At 43.0% G+C, this 14986-nt stretch overlaps 1 protein-coding gene across 2 annotated transcripts in view; it reads right to left on the bottom strand.

The window, feature by feature from the left end:
* Positions 1-487: 487 nt before the first annotated feature.
* Positions 488-14986, bottom strand: part of LOC147440674 (uncharacterized) — a 34207-nt gene continuing 19708 nt past the window's right edge. The window contains exons 3-5 of one of the 2 annotated variants that reach the window (XR_015184278.1): positions 2022-2622; positions 1160-1762; positions 490-900 (exon numbers count right to left, since the gene is read on the bottom strand). The gene's annotated coding sequence lies outside the window, so the exon portion shown is untranslated. Of the gene's footprint in view, positions 901-1159; positions 2623-14986 lie in introns of both variants that reach the window. The other variant, XR_015184277.1, reaches the window with a different exon arrangement.

The raw sequence follows: 14986 nt of genomic DNA, 5'->3' as shown, positions 1-14986 counted from the left end.
ATCACACTTCGACAAACGGGACTCTTCACTTACAATCCATATTCATTATCAATTGTGAAATCAAACACTTTAACCTAATGTGCATTAACACTCATTCGGTACAAAAACAAAAACGGGGTATTTCAAACAAAGAGACTTCAATAATCCTTTTGTGAACCTTTAGTACATGTACTAGGTGCTCAAAGCTGGCACTGAAAACAACTGTGTGGTTAAAGACCTCTTGATTAACTTAAAATCACAAATGAGAACAGACTTAAGGCTACATCCACATGTGATATGTAGAAATTTATTGCCTTTCCAAACACGATCCCGTCATTGGCAACCCTCTATGCTCTTTTCTCACTCAAAAGTTGCCACCATGTCAAACCGTAAGCATCTACTTAACTAGCTTCAAGCACATTATTTCAGCTTTGTCATTGAGGCTAGTGCACCTTGGTTTACATCAGGCCACCCTTATTCTGCAAAACTGAACTTCCAAACATTTGCAATCAATGAGTTGGCTTATCTTGAAGAAATGTTGTTCCAAAAAGAAAACACATAACACAGGGTGAGGGGAGGTCTGTGTACAGATGAGATTAGCAATATTCAGTTTTAGGTAAAACTGAATGAGGTTTTGCTTCACCATCCAATTGAACCAACCAGCCATCAAAAACTACCAAAGTGCACAATAAAATGGAGAGAGGGAGATAGGTGAAGTAGAAAGAGGAGTGACAAAGACGGATGCAAACCAGAAGATTGTGGAAAGGCCGCTATAAAAGTAAAATCCCCAATCCTTAAGAGAGCTTTGTATATGACACAATCGAATTATGCTTTGTCAGTGCCATTCAATCACACTACATCGGCTTTGTCATTGAGGCTAGTGCATCTTGGTTTACATCAGGCCACCCTTATTCTGCAAAACTGAACTTCCAAACATTTGCAATCAATGACTCGGCTTATCTTGAAAAAATGTTGTTCCAAAAAGAAAACACATAACACAAGGTGAGGGGAGGTCAGTATAGATGAGATTAGCAATATTCAATTTTAGGTAAAATTGAATGAGGTTTTGCTTCACCATCCAATTGAACCAACCAGCCATCAAAAACTACCAAACTGCACAATAAATGGAGAGAGGGAGATAGGTGAAGCAGAAAGAGGAGTGACAAAGACAGATGCAAACCAGAAGATTGTGGAAAGGCCGCTATAAAAGTAAAATCCGCAATCCTTAAAAGAGCTTTGTATATGACACAATCGAATTATGCTTTGCCAGTTCCATCCAATCACATTATTTCAACTATGTCATTGAGGCTAGTGCATCTTGGTTTACATCAAGCCACCCTTGTTCTGCAAAACTGGACTTCCAAACATTTGCAGTCAATGAGTTGGCTTACCTTGAAGAAATGTTGTTCCAAAAAGAAAACACATAACACAAGGTAAGAGGAGGTCAGTACATATGAGATTAGCAATATTCAGTTTTAGGTAAAATTGAATGAGGTTTTGCTTCACCATCCAATTAAACCAACCAGCCATCAAAAACTACCAAAGTGCACAGTCAAATGGAGAGAGGGAGACAGGTGAAGCAGAAAGAGGAGGACAAAGACAGATGCAAACCAAAAGATTGTGGAAAGGCCGCTATAAAGGTACAATCCCCAATCCTTATAAGAGCTTTGTATATGACACAATCGAATTATGCTTTGCCAGTTCCATCCAATCACATTATTTCAGCTATGTCATTGAGGCTAGTGCATCTTGGTTTACATCAAGCCACCCTTATTTTGCAAAACTGGACATCCAAACATTTGCAGTCAATGAGTTGGCTTATCTCGAAGAAATGTTGTTCCAAATAGAAAACACATAACACAAGGTGAGGCGAGGTCAGTACATATGAGATTAGCAATATTCAGTTTTAGGTAAAATTGAACGAGGTTTTGCTTCACCATCCAATTGAACCAACCAGCCATCAAAAACTACAAAGTGCACAGTAAAATGGAGAGAGGGAGACAGGTGAAGCAGAAAGAGGAGTGACAAAGACAGATGCAAACCAGAAGATTGTGGAAAGGCCGCTATAAAGGTACAATCCCCAATCCGTAAAAGAGCTTTGTATATGACACAATCGAATTATGCTTTGCCAGTTCCATCCAATCACATTATTCCATCCAATCACATTATTTCAGCTTTGTCATTGAGGCTAGTGCATCTTGGTTTACATCAAGCCACCCTTATTCTGCAAAACTGGACTTCCAAACATTTGCAGTCAATGAGTTGGCTTATCTCCAAGAAATGTAACACAAGGTGAGGGGAGGTCAGTACATATGAGATTAGCAATATTCAGTTTTAGGTAAAACTGAATGAGGTTTTGCTTCACCATCCAATTGAACCAACCAGCCATCAAAAACTGCCAAAGTGCACAGTAAAATGGAGAGAGGGAGAGAGGTGAAGCAGAAAGAGGAGCGACGAAGACAGATGCAAACTAGAAGATTGTGGAAAGGCCACTATAAAGGTACAATCCCCAATCCTTAAAGGAGCTTTGTATATGACACAATTGAATTATGCTTTGCCAGTTCCATCCAATCACATTATTTCAGCTTTGACATTGAGGCTAGTGAATCTTGGTTTACATCAGGCCAGCCTTATTCTGCAAAACTAGACTTCCAAACATTTGCAATCAATGAGTTGGCTTATCGAAATGTTGTTCCAAAACGAAAACACATGACACAGTGAGGGGAGGTCAATACATATGAGATTAGCAATATTCAGTTTTAGGTAAAATTGATTGAGGTTTTGCTTCACCATCCAATTGAACCAACCAACCATCAAAAACTACCAAAGTGCACAGTAAAATGGAGAGAGGGAGATAGGTGAAGCAGAAAGAGGAGTGACAAAGCCTACAGATGCAGACTAGAAGATTGTGGAAAGGCCGCTATAAAAGTAAAATCCCCAATCCTTAAAAGAGCTTTGTATATGACACAATGGAATTATGCTTTGCCAGTTCCATTGACCAACCAGCCACGAAAAACTACGAAGGTGTCCAGTAGGATGTTGGGGGGGGGGGGGGGGGGGGGGGGGGGATGCAAATGCAGCGCAAAACAAAAATATTGGTTATGTAGAGATGTGATTATATGCTAAAAAAATGGCAAGAATGGGAGCATGAAGAAACATGGATAGCTCCTCCCAACTAACAGTTGACAGTGAATGGATGAAGGAAAGGAGAGACCAAACTGCCAGGGGTGTTTACCTGGGGTGTGGATAGGTAAAAATCTCCCCCGACCTGATAAATTGTCCCTAATTTCATTAAAAATGAGAAAAAATGGCTAAACTAGTCACATGCACAATGGCCATGTGTGCCATGTGCCATACTTGCGCCATAACTAGGGCTAGTAAGTTAGATCTTTCCAAGGGGATCATGCCCGATACTTTCATGAACCTTTTTGCACGACGTGCATGACCAGGCAGTTACATTAGTTAGTTAATGCATAAATCTCTCTCTCTCTCTCTCTCTCAAACACACACACATGGTTGTTGCCTGCTGCTCTTTGTGAACTTGTTGGGCCTCGCCCTACTGCCCCGCTGTTGCCTCCTTACTGTCGCGCGTGCTGCCTGCTTTTGTTGTTGTCACGCCACTTGCTTTTGCTAGCAACGTGTTGTTGCTCTCTCTGTCCACCTGCTCCCTACTGCAGTTGAACCTCCTCCTTGCCCGTTGTTGCCAACTGCTTTGCCCTCAAACCTCCCTAACTTACTGCCATAGCCCCTTCCCCATCCCCCACCAATAAAAAATATGAACTTCCCTCAATTCCTTGCTCAAAAAATGCCACTCACAGTAAGGCACGTTTTGAATGGCAATAATGCTGCTCCTACCAGTTCTCAACCATTATAATAAATGGGAAGTTATAACAATTAATAGAGCAACCGAGATACAAGTATACTTTTCAAAGGGTTAGTGTACACACCAGCATCTACATAATGCTGGAGCCCTCAGATTGAATACATAACTAAGAAAAAGTCAAGTAAAGGGTTGAACATCATAAGAACATACACTACTCACCTAAACAACTACGCATTGTCTTCTCCTCTAGTTGTTTTATCCTCGCCCACACTGTTTTATCCTCGCCCGCACTACTGGCTCTACGTCAACAGCCAAGTACTGATCACCGATGATCATACAGAGCTTACTTTGAAAAAAAAAATGCATCCTTCGACATCATATCACCATCATTTGTATTTATATTCAACATCATACCACCATCACTAAGTATTTTATATTCTACCAAGAGGGGCTGGTAAAGATTGAGGATTCCGAAACGACCAATGTAGAAAGCGCAACGTTAGTTTGTCTCTTGTGAGTATTATGGTTTTTTTAAAATTAAGAACTGATGTAACTAAGTTGTTTCAGAGCAACCCCAATGAAGAATTGCAAGAAAGCTTAAATGCTTGCAAAGAAACCTTTAAATACTTAGAGAGTATGCACTATCGGATATTCTTGATGATGTATATGTGCATGGCCTCCTATGCATATCCATGAGAGTAAGTTGATTAACTAAAAGACTGTTTGGTGTCAAGATAAGGTATGTATGGCTAACATTTTTGTGTATTGCTTTTTTTAAAACTTTGTGCTCCCAAATACAACTGATGATGGTATGATGTCGAAGGATGCAAAACTTTTGAAAGTTTTGCATCCTTTGACATCATACCATCATCAGTTGTATTGGACAGCACAAACTTCTACAACAAACAATACACATTAATGTTACCCATACATACCCTACCTTGACACCAAAATATTTTTTAGTTAATCAACTTACTCTCACGTATATGCATAGGAGACCATGCACATATACATCATCAGAAATATCCGACAATGCATACTCTCTACATAAGAAGTCCTTGCAAGCATTTAAGGTTTCTTGTAATTCTTCACTGAGGATGCTGCGAAACAACTTAGTTACATAAGTTCTTAAATTTTTTTTACACCATAATACTCACAAGAGACAAACTAACGTTGCTCTTCCTACATTGGTTGTTTTGAAATTTTCAATCTTTAGCAGCCTCTCTGGTAAAAAATAGCATACCTAATGAAGTAAAGCAATTTTTTACATCATCCACACAACAACATAATTGACTCGCTGATAGAAGTACATCAACTAATGCCTCACAAACCCTCATTCCAAACCTCCACGTAGAGAGCCTCATATCAACCCTTTCCCGTATTGCCTTTTATTAGGGTGTACACATATGCGGCAACTTGAAAGAGATTGTTGAGTGAAAGGGACTCACGTTACAACAAAAGGAAGATGTCTTAATACAACTTTAAAGGATACAAATAACCAACTCTTTAACACTAAGATAAAAATAGTATGAGAACTCTTGAAAATAAATACTCCAAAACTACGCTCTGATCACTTTTTGACCTATGATTGGAGCTCTAAATCCTGTTTAAGCTTTGTTGTGCCTTGTCATGCTCTCTGCTTTTAAATCTCCCAATGATTTAATCAATTGGTTCTCTATTGCAGCCCAATGCAAGTTTTTTTATGCACTATAGTCAACCTTCTAATTTAACTTGTCTCGGGTTAATGCAAGCGCAAGCTTTTTCAGCTACATTTTTTTCTCAGCTACGAGATTCTTGTTAATGCAAGGGCAATTTACTTGTAAGGGTGTCCTATACAGGTATATATGCATGGAAGGGGTCACCCTCTTGCATCATTCTTGTATCGTTATTTGCAAACTTGTATAGAGGAGCCTTCCAAGCTTGTTCATTCGTTCTCTCTCCCCCTCTTGCATCATTCTTGTATCGTTATTTGCAAACTTGTAGCTTGTTCAATCTTTCTCTCTCTCTCTCTCTCTCTCTCTCTCTCTCTCTCTCTCTCTCTCTCTCTGTGTGTGTGTGTGTGTGTTCTCCCTCTCAATGTGTTTGTTGCAAACCTGTGTTTATCATGCACCCATTTTGTCCACTTCCGGTGCACTTCTCACATGGTATCAAAGCCTCGTGCTCAAGGCTTGTGGATGCGGTAAATAGCGTGGAAGGAGCCTCATCATGGACGTTGGTTTGCGCGTAGATTTTCAGCCAGTATATAGGGAAATTGTGGATGTATCTTCACAAGGAGGGTGGTGGAAAACATGTGTTTTCTTTGCCAAAGAGAGCAAGCGACTCTTGGCAGCGTTTTCATCACAAAGACCTTAAAGGTGCTTGCGTTTTTTAGCATTGTTGCAATTCTGCATATTCAGCCTTGCAGAGCAAGAGAAGGGCTTGCATCTTTAGTCCTAGACAAGAAAAAGATATCTCTCTCTCTCTCTCTCTCTCTCTCTCTCTCTCTCTCTCTCTCTCTCTCTCTCTCTCTCTCTCTCTGTGTGTGTGTGTGTGTGTGTGTGTGTAAGGTGCAGCGGAAGTGAATGTTGAACTTTGCTCAAGATGAGTGCTTCAAACTGTGCTCAAGGTTCCTTTTTCTTAGGGAAGGGAGAGCCTTCCGTGCTTTAATGAGAGAGTGCAAGTGATCACAAACAAAGTAAATAGACGTTGTGCGTGAAGGTGCTGATACTGAGAGATAGAGAGAGAAGAGAAATACGACACCAGAGATGCTGTCAAACCCTCCTCCGAAGGCCCCACTCTCTATGGTGAGAGCGGTCTACTTATGATTCCACAAATCTATACAATGCTTGGACTTGCTGACGCTGTCGACGACGATGAGGACGACGACGAGATAGGTTGAAATCTGAAAATGCTAATGGCTGAAATCTGCAAATATTTATCTGCTGAATTCTAACTTTATGTCGGTGACGATGTCAATAACAACGATGCGACGACGACGCGCAGAAAACGCAGATGCTGAAATCTGTGTTTTCCGGGCTGACACTGCAAACTTCGATGGATTTGACCCTGCGGCGAGGATCTGCTGCGGGAAGGTGAGATCTGCGAGGTTCGGGACTTGTTCTGCGATGTCTAAGAGCTGAAAACTGAAAACGCTGATGCTTGTGTTGGTTCCGTTGCGGTAGATCTACAAACACTGAAATGCCTGGCAGACACAAAAACGCTAGGGCTGAAAATGGTCTGGCTACGGGTAATCTGCTAATGCTGGGAGTCTTCTGCTCTTTGCTGTCGCCAGGAATCTACAAGATCAAAAACACTGGCTGATCTGGTCCAAAAACGCTAGGTGTTGCAGTCTCTTGCAAAACGCTAGGCCTCTGTGGGGTTCTGCTGAGAAGTTGCATGTTGAGCAAGGTGCTCCTGCTGCCTCTTCTGCCAGAAAGTGCTAGCGCTAGGTTTCTATTTGTACAAACTTAGTAAATTTGCCCTACCTACTTTTCAATAAAAGTCACTTAAAAAATAATAAGTGAAAAATGTCAAAAATAGGAAAAATAGGTCTATACACTGTAAAAATGCTCCTGATGGGAATCTGATGATCATGCTGTGTGCAACCAGAGGATATGCATCTACTCTACGTGACTGGTCATGCACGGTCTGCGAACACTCACAAAAGTGCCAGATCACTTCCTATTCTAGACTGACTGAACCCTGGTCATGTTGTAGCTTAAGCGTCTACGGACACATAGGGTTGGATGTGTCACGTGACATCCCCTCCTTTTCAAAATGAGATACTGCTACCGAACTGTATGGCGTCGAGGGAGATCGCCAACAGCGTCTGAATGAATGCTGGGAAGGACTCTTCGTCGGCCCACTCTGATGCCTGGGTCATGCGATACTTGAACTTCAGAAAGGTCTACAACTCTTGCTTCTTTGGGCCGCGCCGAAAGCGACACAAAATCTTCTGTGGCTTCTTCCATGCTTCTACTTCGTCTAGGGTCATGCTTCTTCCTTCTTCAAGAATCTCCATGGCTGAAAATTCCTGAAACCACTTCCAACACAAAAACATGAACATACCTATTCCATGTAAAGTGAGTGGACAAAATCTCGTCTTCCTAAAGGACTATGCATGCAATGTAGATGAACAAATAGACGGAGTGCCAAACCGTTCACCACACACACGCAAACAATGAAATCGAATCTTGTCTTGCTGATCTAAATCAATCAGCTATGGCAATTCACAACGAAAATGCCCATGCTTGGTGCTCATACTTTCTTGTGCTCTTTCTACAACTGTGGCGTGCCAAGGAAGAGACATGGAATGTGACATCCTTGAATGATACTTTTCAGCTTTTCATGAATAATCCGCATACATCCGTGCTCATTCATGAGTGAAACAAGCTCAACGAACAATATGTCATGCCTAGGAAAAGGGATTACATAAAGATACTGACTAAAATCAAGGAAACGACCACGAATGAAACACTCGAACAATGCGTGCTGACGAATCATTCGAACACATAGTACTTCCTGTGAGGGTTCTTTGGACCTAGGCTCGAGAGCCAAGATCGCTTCTTCATGATTGACCGCATCTGCAATGAGGTTAGCTTCACTAGAGAAAGTATCAACTAACACATCATCCTTGTGAACAAAATCTTTTTCTTGCAAATCATGCTCGTGAATAATCACATCTTGATCATGCAAATCATCATGCTCATCATTATCATCATGCTTATCATAATCATGCAAATCATTATCATTCAAATCATGTGTGTCATGCTTTGGAGAAGTAGAGACTCAGAGAGTCTCTTGTTCCTGATTCTCTACAAACTGCGCTTGCACAATAGAAAAGAGTCGCAAGAGTTCTTTCATGTGTTGGTCGCTCTTTTCTTTTCTTGCTTTGTTCTCACGATTATATTCTGCTTGTCTTGCTTTGTCTTCCAAGTCGTACTTACGCTCTATGGTTGCCACGCTTTCTCCGTAGTCACGATCTATGGTTGCCCTTCTTTCTTCATAGGCCTTTCTTTCTGCTTCTCTTGCTTCGCGTTCAAACTTGTTGTCCATAAACAACTGCGTCAACTCCTTCATAGGAGTTAGTGCAATCCTTGGCATAGATGGGGAAGGGGGAGGGTCGGAAAAACCTCCTGGTGGGGAAAATTCTTCTTCGCCTCTCTCATGCTCATCACTTCCAAGCGAAGTATCCATTCCGCTTCAAGTGATAACCATCCACTGAAGGCGTGGGTTCTTGTGGGTTCTTGTGGTCTTGGATTCTTAAGTTCACGAGGAACTTGGGTCTTGGGGGTCTTGGTTCTTGGGGGTCTTGGTTCTTGGGGTTCTTGGGGGTCTTGAGGTTCTTGAGGGTCTTGGGGTTCTTGAGGTTCTTCTTTCGCTTGCAATCTGTGTTAGAGAAGGATCTTCTCTTCACCCCAGTTCTGCTCTTTTCTACGGGCGCACCCCTTGGCGGCTTTGCGCTCACACCAAGGTTGCTTTTTCCCACCTCACGTCGAGTGGTCAGCCGCTAAGTGCACGGTCTGCTCTCAATGAGCGAAAAGAGGCACAAGGAGAGGCTAGATTAGGAATCGACACGCCCAAGAGGACTTGGGTTACGTGCGACCTCAACACGCAAAAAAAATTATGTGGTTCTTGTGGTTCTTTCCTTAAGTGATACAGAACACTGCCAAAGCTCTGATACCGATGTAAGGTGCAGCGGAAGTGAATGTTGAACTTTGCTCAAGATGAGTGCTCCGAACTGTGCTCAAGGTTCCTTTTTCTTAGGGAAGGGAGAGCCTTCCGTGCTTTAATGAGAGAGTGCAAGTGATCACAAACAAAGTGAATAGACACTGTGCGTGAAGGTGCTGATACTGAGAGATAGAGAGAGAAGAGAAATACGACACCAGACATGCTGTCAAACCCTCCTCCGAAGGCCCCACTCTCTATGGCGAGAGCGGTCTACTTATGATTGCACAAATCTCTACAATGCTTGGACTTGCCAACGATGTCGACGACAATGAGACGGGTTGAAATCTGAAAACGCTAATGGCTGAAATCTACAAATATTTAACTGCTGAATTCTGACTCTATGTCGGGGACGATGTCGATGAAGACGATGCGACGACGACGTGCAAAAAACGCAGATGGTGAAATCTGCGTTTTCCGGGCTGAAACTGCAAACTTTGATGCATCTGACCGTGCGGCGAGGATCTGCTGCGAGAAGGCGAGATCTGCGAGGTTCGGACTTGTTATGCGATGTCTAAGTGCTGAAAACTGAAAACGCTGGTGCTTGTGTTGGTTTCGTCACGGTAGATCTGCAAAACGCTGAAATGCCTGACAGATACAAAAACGCTAGGGCTGAAAATGGTCGGGTTGCGGGTAATCTGCTAACGCTGGGAGTCTTCTGCTTCTTGCTGTCGCCAGGAATCTGCAAGATCAAAAACGCTGGCTGATCTTGTCCAAAAACGCTAGGTGTTGCAGTCTCTTGCAAAACGCTAGGCCTATGTGGGGTTCTGCTAAGAAGTTGCATGTTGAGCAAGGTGCTCCTGCTGCCTCTTCTGCCAGAGAGTGCTAGTGCTAGGTTTCTATTTATACAGACTTAGTAGATTTTCCCTACCTACTTTCTAACAAAAGTCACTTAAAAATAATAAGTGAAAAATGTCAAAAATAGGGAAAAATAGGTCTATGCATTGTAAAACTGCTCCTGATGGGTTCTGATGGGAATCTAATGATCATGCTGTGTGCAACCAAAGGATATGCATCTACTCTACGTGACTGGTCATGCACAGTCGTGAACAGACTCACAAAAGTGCCAGATCACTTCCTATTCTAGACTGACTGAACCCTGATCATGTTGTAGCTTGTCCACGGACACATAGGGTTGGATGTGTCACGTGACACATCCAACCCTCTCTCTCTCTCTCTCTCTCTCTCTCTCTCTCTCTCTCTCTCTCTCTCACATGGGTTGCACAGTGCCATTGGGCAGATTCGTACATGTACATCTCTCACATGGGTTGAGCAGTGCCATTGGGCAAATTCGTACCTCCTCCCATCAACTACGCATCGAGACAAGCAGATACATGCAGATGGCCCGGACAGATAGGACATGTCAGCTATGCCACCAAGAGGTGGAATCTGAGGAGCATTACATTTGCCGCTGCACAATCTATTACGAGATCAGGGGGAGATACCACTGCCTTTTCAGAGAGGGCTTTGGACCATTACGTCGGGTGATGGATTATGAGGACCACAGATGCCTCGGACTCTTTTTACTAGAGCTGAGGAGGCACAGGGACAGACTATTACAAGACAATTCTCCACCAGCAGATCGACAACGCACTATGCGTGACTTCTTCAGTAGAGAGGGAGAGGACCTTGGGACACAGACTCCGTCTATGGATACAGCCACACCCCCAGGACCACGTCCATCGAGGCCTAGAGGAGTCCGTCTTGATCAGGCCACTGCACAGGGTCGTACTCGCCGTCCTCGACCACCCGGTCCTCGACCCAAACCCCGCCATTTGCACCAAATCAGAGCCATCATCGCTCGAAATCGGACACGAGTGCCACCTTTCAGCGGCCTCTCTATACTGGATCTACCCATCTGGGATATCCTGGGATAGAGGACAGGGAGATAGAGAGTTGATGGTCAGATTTGGATGGGATCGATCATGTATTTGTACATATTCTCAGTTTTAGCTTAGTTTTAGCTTTGTAGACTCAAACATCACTATGATGTTGAGTAGATCTTTTTTTCTGTTTCAGTAGACGAGAGATGTATTACCAGATGTATAGTTTCTTGTCTCATGGGCCATTTTGGCTCTTTCGAGACGTTGATCTCTCTCTCTCTCTCTCTCTCTCTCTCTCTCTCTCTCTCTCTCTCTCTCTCTCTCTCTCTCTCTGCGCGCCAAAATCTCAAGAAGCCAAAATTGAACGCCAGCCAAGGAACAACGATGATGAAGATTAACGAGGGGAGCCAAAGATCAAGTTGCACATTACAAATATAGAAAATGGGCAAGAGACAAAACAAATAGCAAGAAGAGGATATGAAGGTGAAAGTACCTCATCTCTCATAGCATCATCATGTAAATGACTATAGCAGAAAAAATCTTAAGAAGAACGCAAGCAAAGAAACGAGGAACCATCCAACATGAAGTGATGATGACCAAACGTGGGGAGTCACTGATCAAGTTGCAAATGACAGCTATAAAAAATGGGCAAGAGAGCGAACAAGTAGCGAGAAGAGGATATGAAGGTGGAAGTGCTTCAGCTCTCATAGCTCTCAGAGCCTCTTATCTTTGAGGAGTTACTTGGTGGTTTCATGAGACACCATACAGAGGATTTGCCATCGTTTGTGCCATCTCCTATTCGGCGTTGCTCTCGCCAATCTTCCCGCATAGGGGCAACATAGGCTGGCTGGTAACCTTCGTGGACATCGGTGTTTGCATATCCAGCCATTCGCTCTATGAGCATCCATCCGGTTTGCAATTTGGTTCACACCATCCGAGTTGGGGCAGCAAAGGTTATTGTTGGCCGGTAACCAACAAGGGCATCATTGATCCAAGAGGAAGTCCAGGGTTTGTGAGTAGATGCATAATCACTATCCTTGTCTTTTGGACATTTCCACATCAGCCAAGGGAGCCTCTCCCTCAAAAGTCACGTAGAGGACTTCATCTAGCAGAAACTTCATCGGAGACTAACTTATGGTGTGCATGGAGTTCGGTACCAATACCTCATCTTAAGCAGGAGGGGATGTCACGTGCACATGGTTCTATGTGCCACGTGGACATGCTTCATCGGCTTCTAGAGCCAGTTTTTCCCTTCTTCCTAGATAGAGAAGTCTAGAATCCTAGGAGGATTAGTACCGGTAATTTTGTGAGCCTATTCGCTGGACCTGCATGTCCAAACAAGTCCGTTAGATAAGGTTTTCCAATTTTGGAACCCTCTTGCATAAATGGTTTGTACATGCGTTTTGACAGGTGTTATTACACTACGATGGACATCTGGCATGACACGCATGCATCATTTATCTTTTCTTTAATCTGGAAAGGACCATACTACCTCATGCTAAGCTTTAGAAAAATCCGCTCCTTTCCCTTTCGTTTCCTTAGGCATGCCTTCTCAAAACGTAAGAGCACCCAATTGTCTTCCTTTAGTTTCAAATCTCGTCGATGTCGATCAGTTGCCTTCTTATGTCGTTCCTGAGACTTCTCTAGAGCCTCACGGACCTTGGCAAAAGCAATGTCCAAGTCCCTCGTGTACTAGTCAGCTTCCAAAATCTCGTCTTTAGTGTTGAGAAAGGGTGTTCTGAGCACCTTCAATTATCTCAAATGGCGCCTTCCCCGTCGAAGAGTGAACCGTGTTATTGCAGGCAAATTCCACCAAAGGAAAAAATTCCCATTTAGTCTTCTGATCAGAGATGTAAGAGTTTAATAAATCCAGAACAACTGAATTTGTGATCTCAAATTGTCCATCTGTCTGTGAGTGGAATGATGACGAGAACTGTAACCGCGTTCCAATGTTCTTCCAAATAGCCCTCCAAAACAAACTTGTGAATCGAGCATCTGTGTCGGATACTACTGTCTCAGGCATGCCGTGTAATCGAAATATCTGTGCAATGAACAATCTCGCTAAATGGTACGGCTTGACTGTTTTCTTCACTGGAATGAAGTGAGCTTGCTTGCTAAAGCTGTCAATGATAGTCCAAATGCCATCCTGCCCACTCTGTGTCTTCAAGAGATCAAAGATGAAATCCATTGCAATACTTTCCCAGGGGTGGGTGGGAATGGGTAAAGGCTGTAGTAATCCTTGTGCCTTATGCCTGTCAAACTTGACCTTCTGGCATACTAAACAACTGCGAACAAAGTCGTCCACATCCTTCTTGAATTTCGGCCAAAAGAAATAACGCTCCACCCCCTTCAAGGTGGTGTCAATGCCGTGATGTCCCGTAAATGGTGGATAGTGGCACTCTGTCAAAACCTTTTCCCTCAACAACTGTGTAACACACATCATTGTTTTCTTCGTCAAGTAGCCATCCCGTATGGAATATCCTGGCACTATCTCCCCATTCTGTATCCGAGTGAAAACATCAAAAAAATATGGATCGATGGCGTACTGGTCAACCATATCCTCAAAGCTTGGATCGCAAAAACAGCCAAGACGAGGGGCTTCCGAGACAATGCATCTACCACTAAGTTTTTGTCCCTGAACATGGACAATCTCGAAGTAAAATTGTGACAAGATGTTAACCCACCGCATATGCTTTTTCGAAAGCTGCTTCTGTGACAAGAAGTAGCGTAGACTCTGGGGTCAGTAAAGACCATGAAATCGGCTCCGAGTAGATAATGTCGCCACTGTGTAAGAGCATGGATCACTACCAATAGCTCTTTTTCATAAATCTGTGCTACCAATTCTAGCCTTGAAAACATTCTGCTTTTATAAGCAATCACATTGCCTTCTTGCATAAAGACTGCTCCCAGACTACGACCACAAGCATCACAATATACTTCAAATGGCTTTCGCAAGTCTGGCAAAGCCAACACTGATCCAATAGTCAATTTTTCCTTAAGTGCCTGAAAGGAAGTCATCTCTGTCGGTCCCCACGAGAAAGGGACTCCTTTTTGGGTCAAGAAGTGCAAAGGCGAAGCTACCTCTGCAAACTTCTGAATGAACCACCAGTAGTAAGAACACAAGCCCAATAAGCTTCTAACCTCATGAACTCGCTCTTTTTGGCATGAATAACCAATCTGTGATCACGCAACGCATGAAAGGCCTGTAGCAGATGGTGTCGATGCTCTGCTTCATCCTTGGAGAAAACGATAAAATCATAAAAGAAAGTACCCACAAAAGATCGATGCTCTTGGGAAATCCTATCTGTCATTCGCTTGAAAGTTGCTGGAGCATTGGTAAGTCCAAAAGACATCATCGAAAATTCGTATAAACCAAAGCTTATCCAAAGGCTGTCTTGTAGACATCTCTCGGAGCGATTCTAATCTGATGATATCCGCTTTTCAAATCAATCCTACCGAAACAAGAGGATCCCTAAAGTCTATCAAGAATATCATCATCGTGGGAATCGAGAATCTATTCTTGATGGTGATTTTATTAAGAGCTCTATAATCAAGGCACATTCTCCAAGAGTACCAACAAAACCAGAGAACAGTAGGATGAAGTATCAAGCTGCATGAGACCCTTTTCAAGGTCTTTCACTTGGTTCATGATTTC

This window comes from Adiantum capillus-veneris, chromosome 15 (genome assembly GCF_014529385.1).
Source record: "Adiantum capillus-veneris isolate H3 chromosome 15, ASM1452938v2, whole genome shotgun sequence".
Classification (NCBI taxonomy): domain Eukaryota; kingdom Viridiplantae; phylum Streptophyta; class Polypodiopsida; order Polypodiales; family Pteridaceae; genus Adiantum; species Adiantum capillus-veneris.
This window is presented reverse-complemented; position numbering and strand designations above follow the sequence as displayed.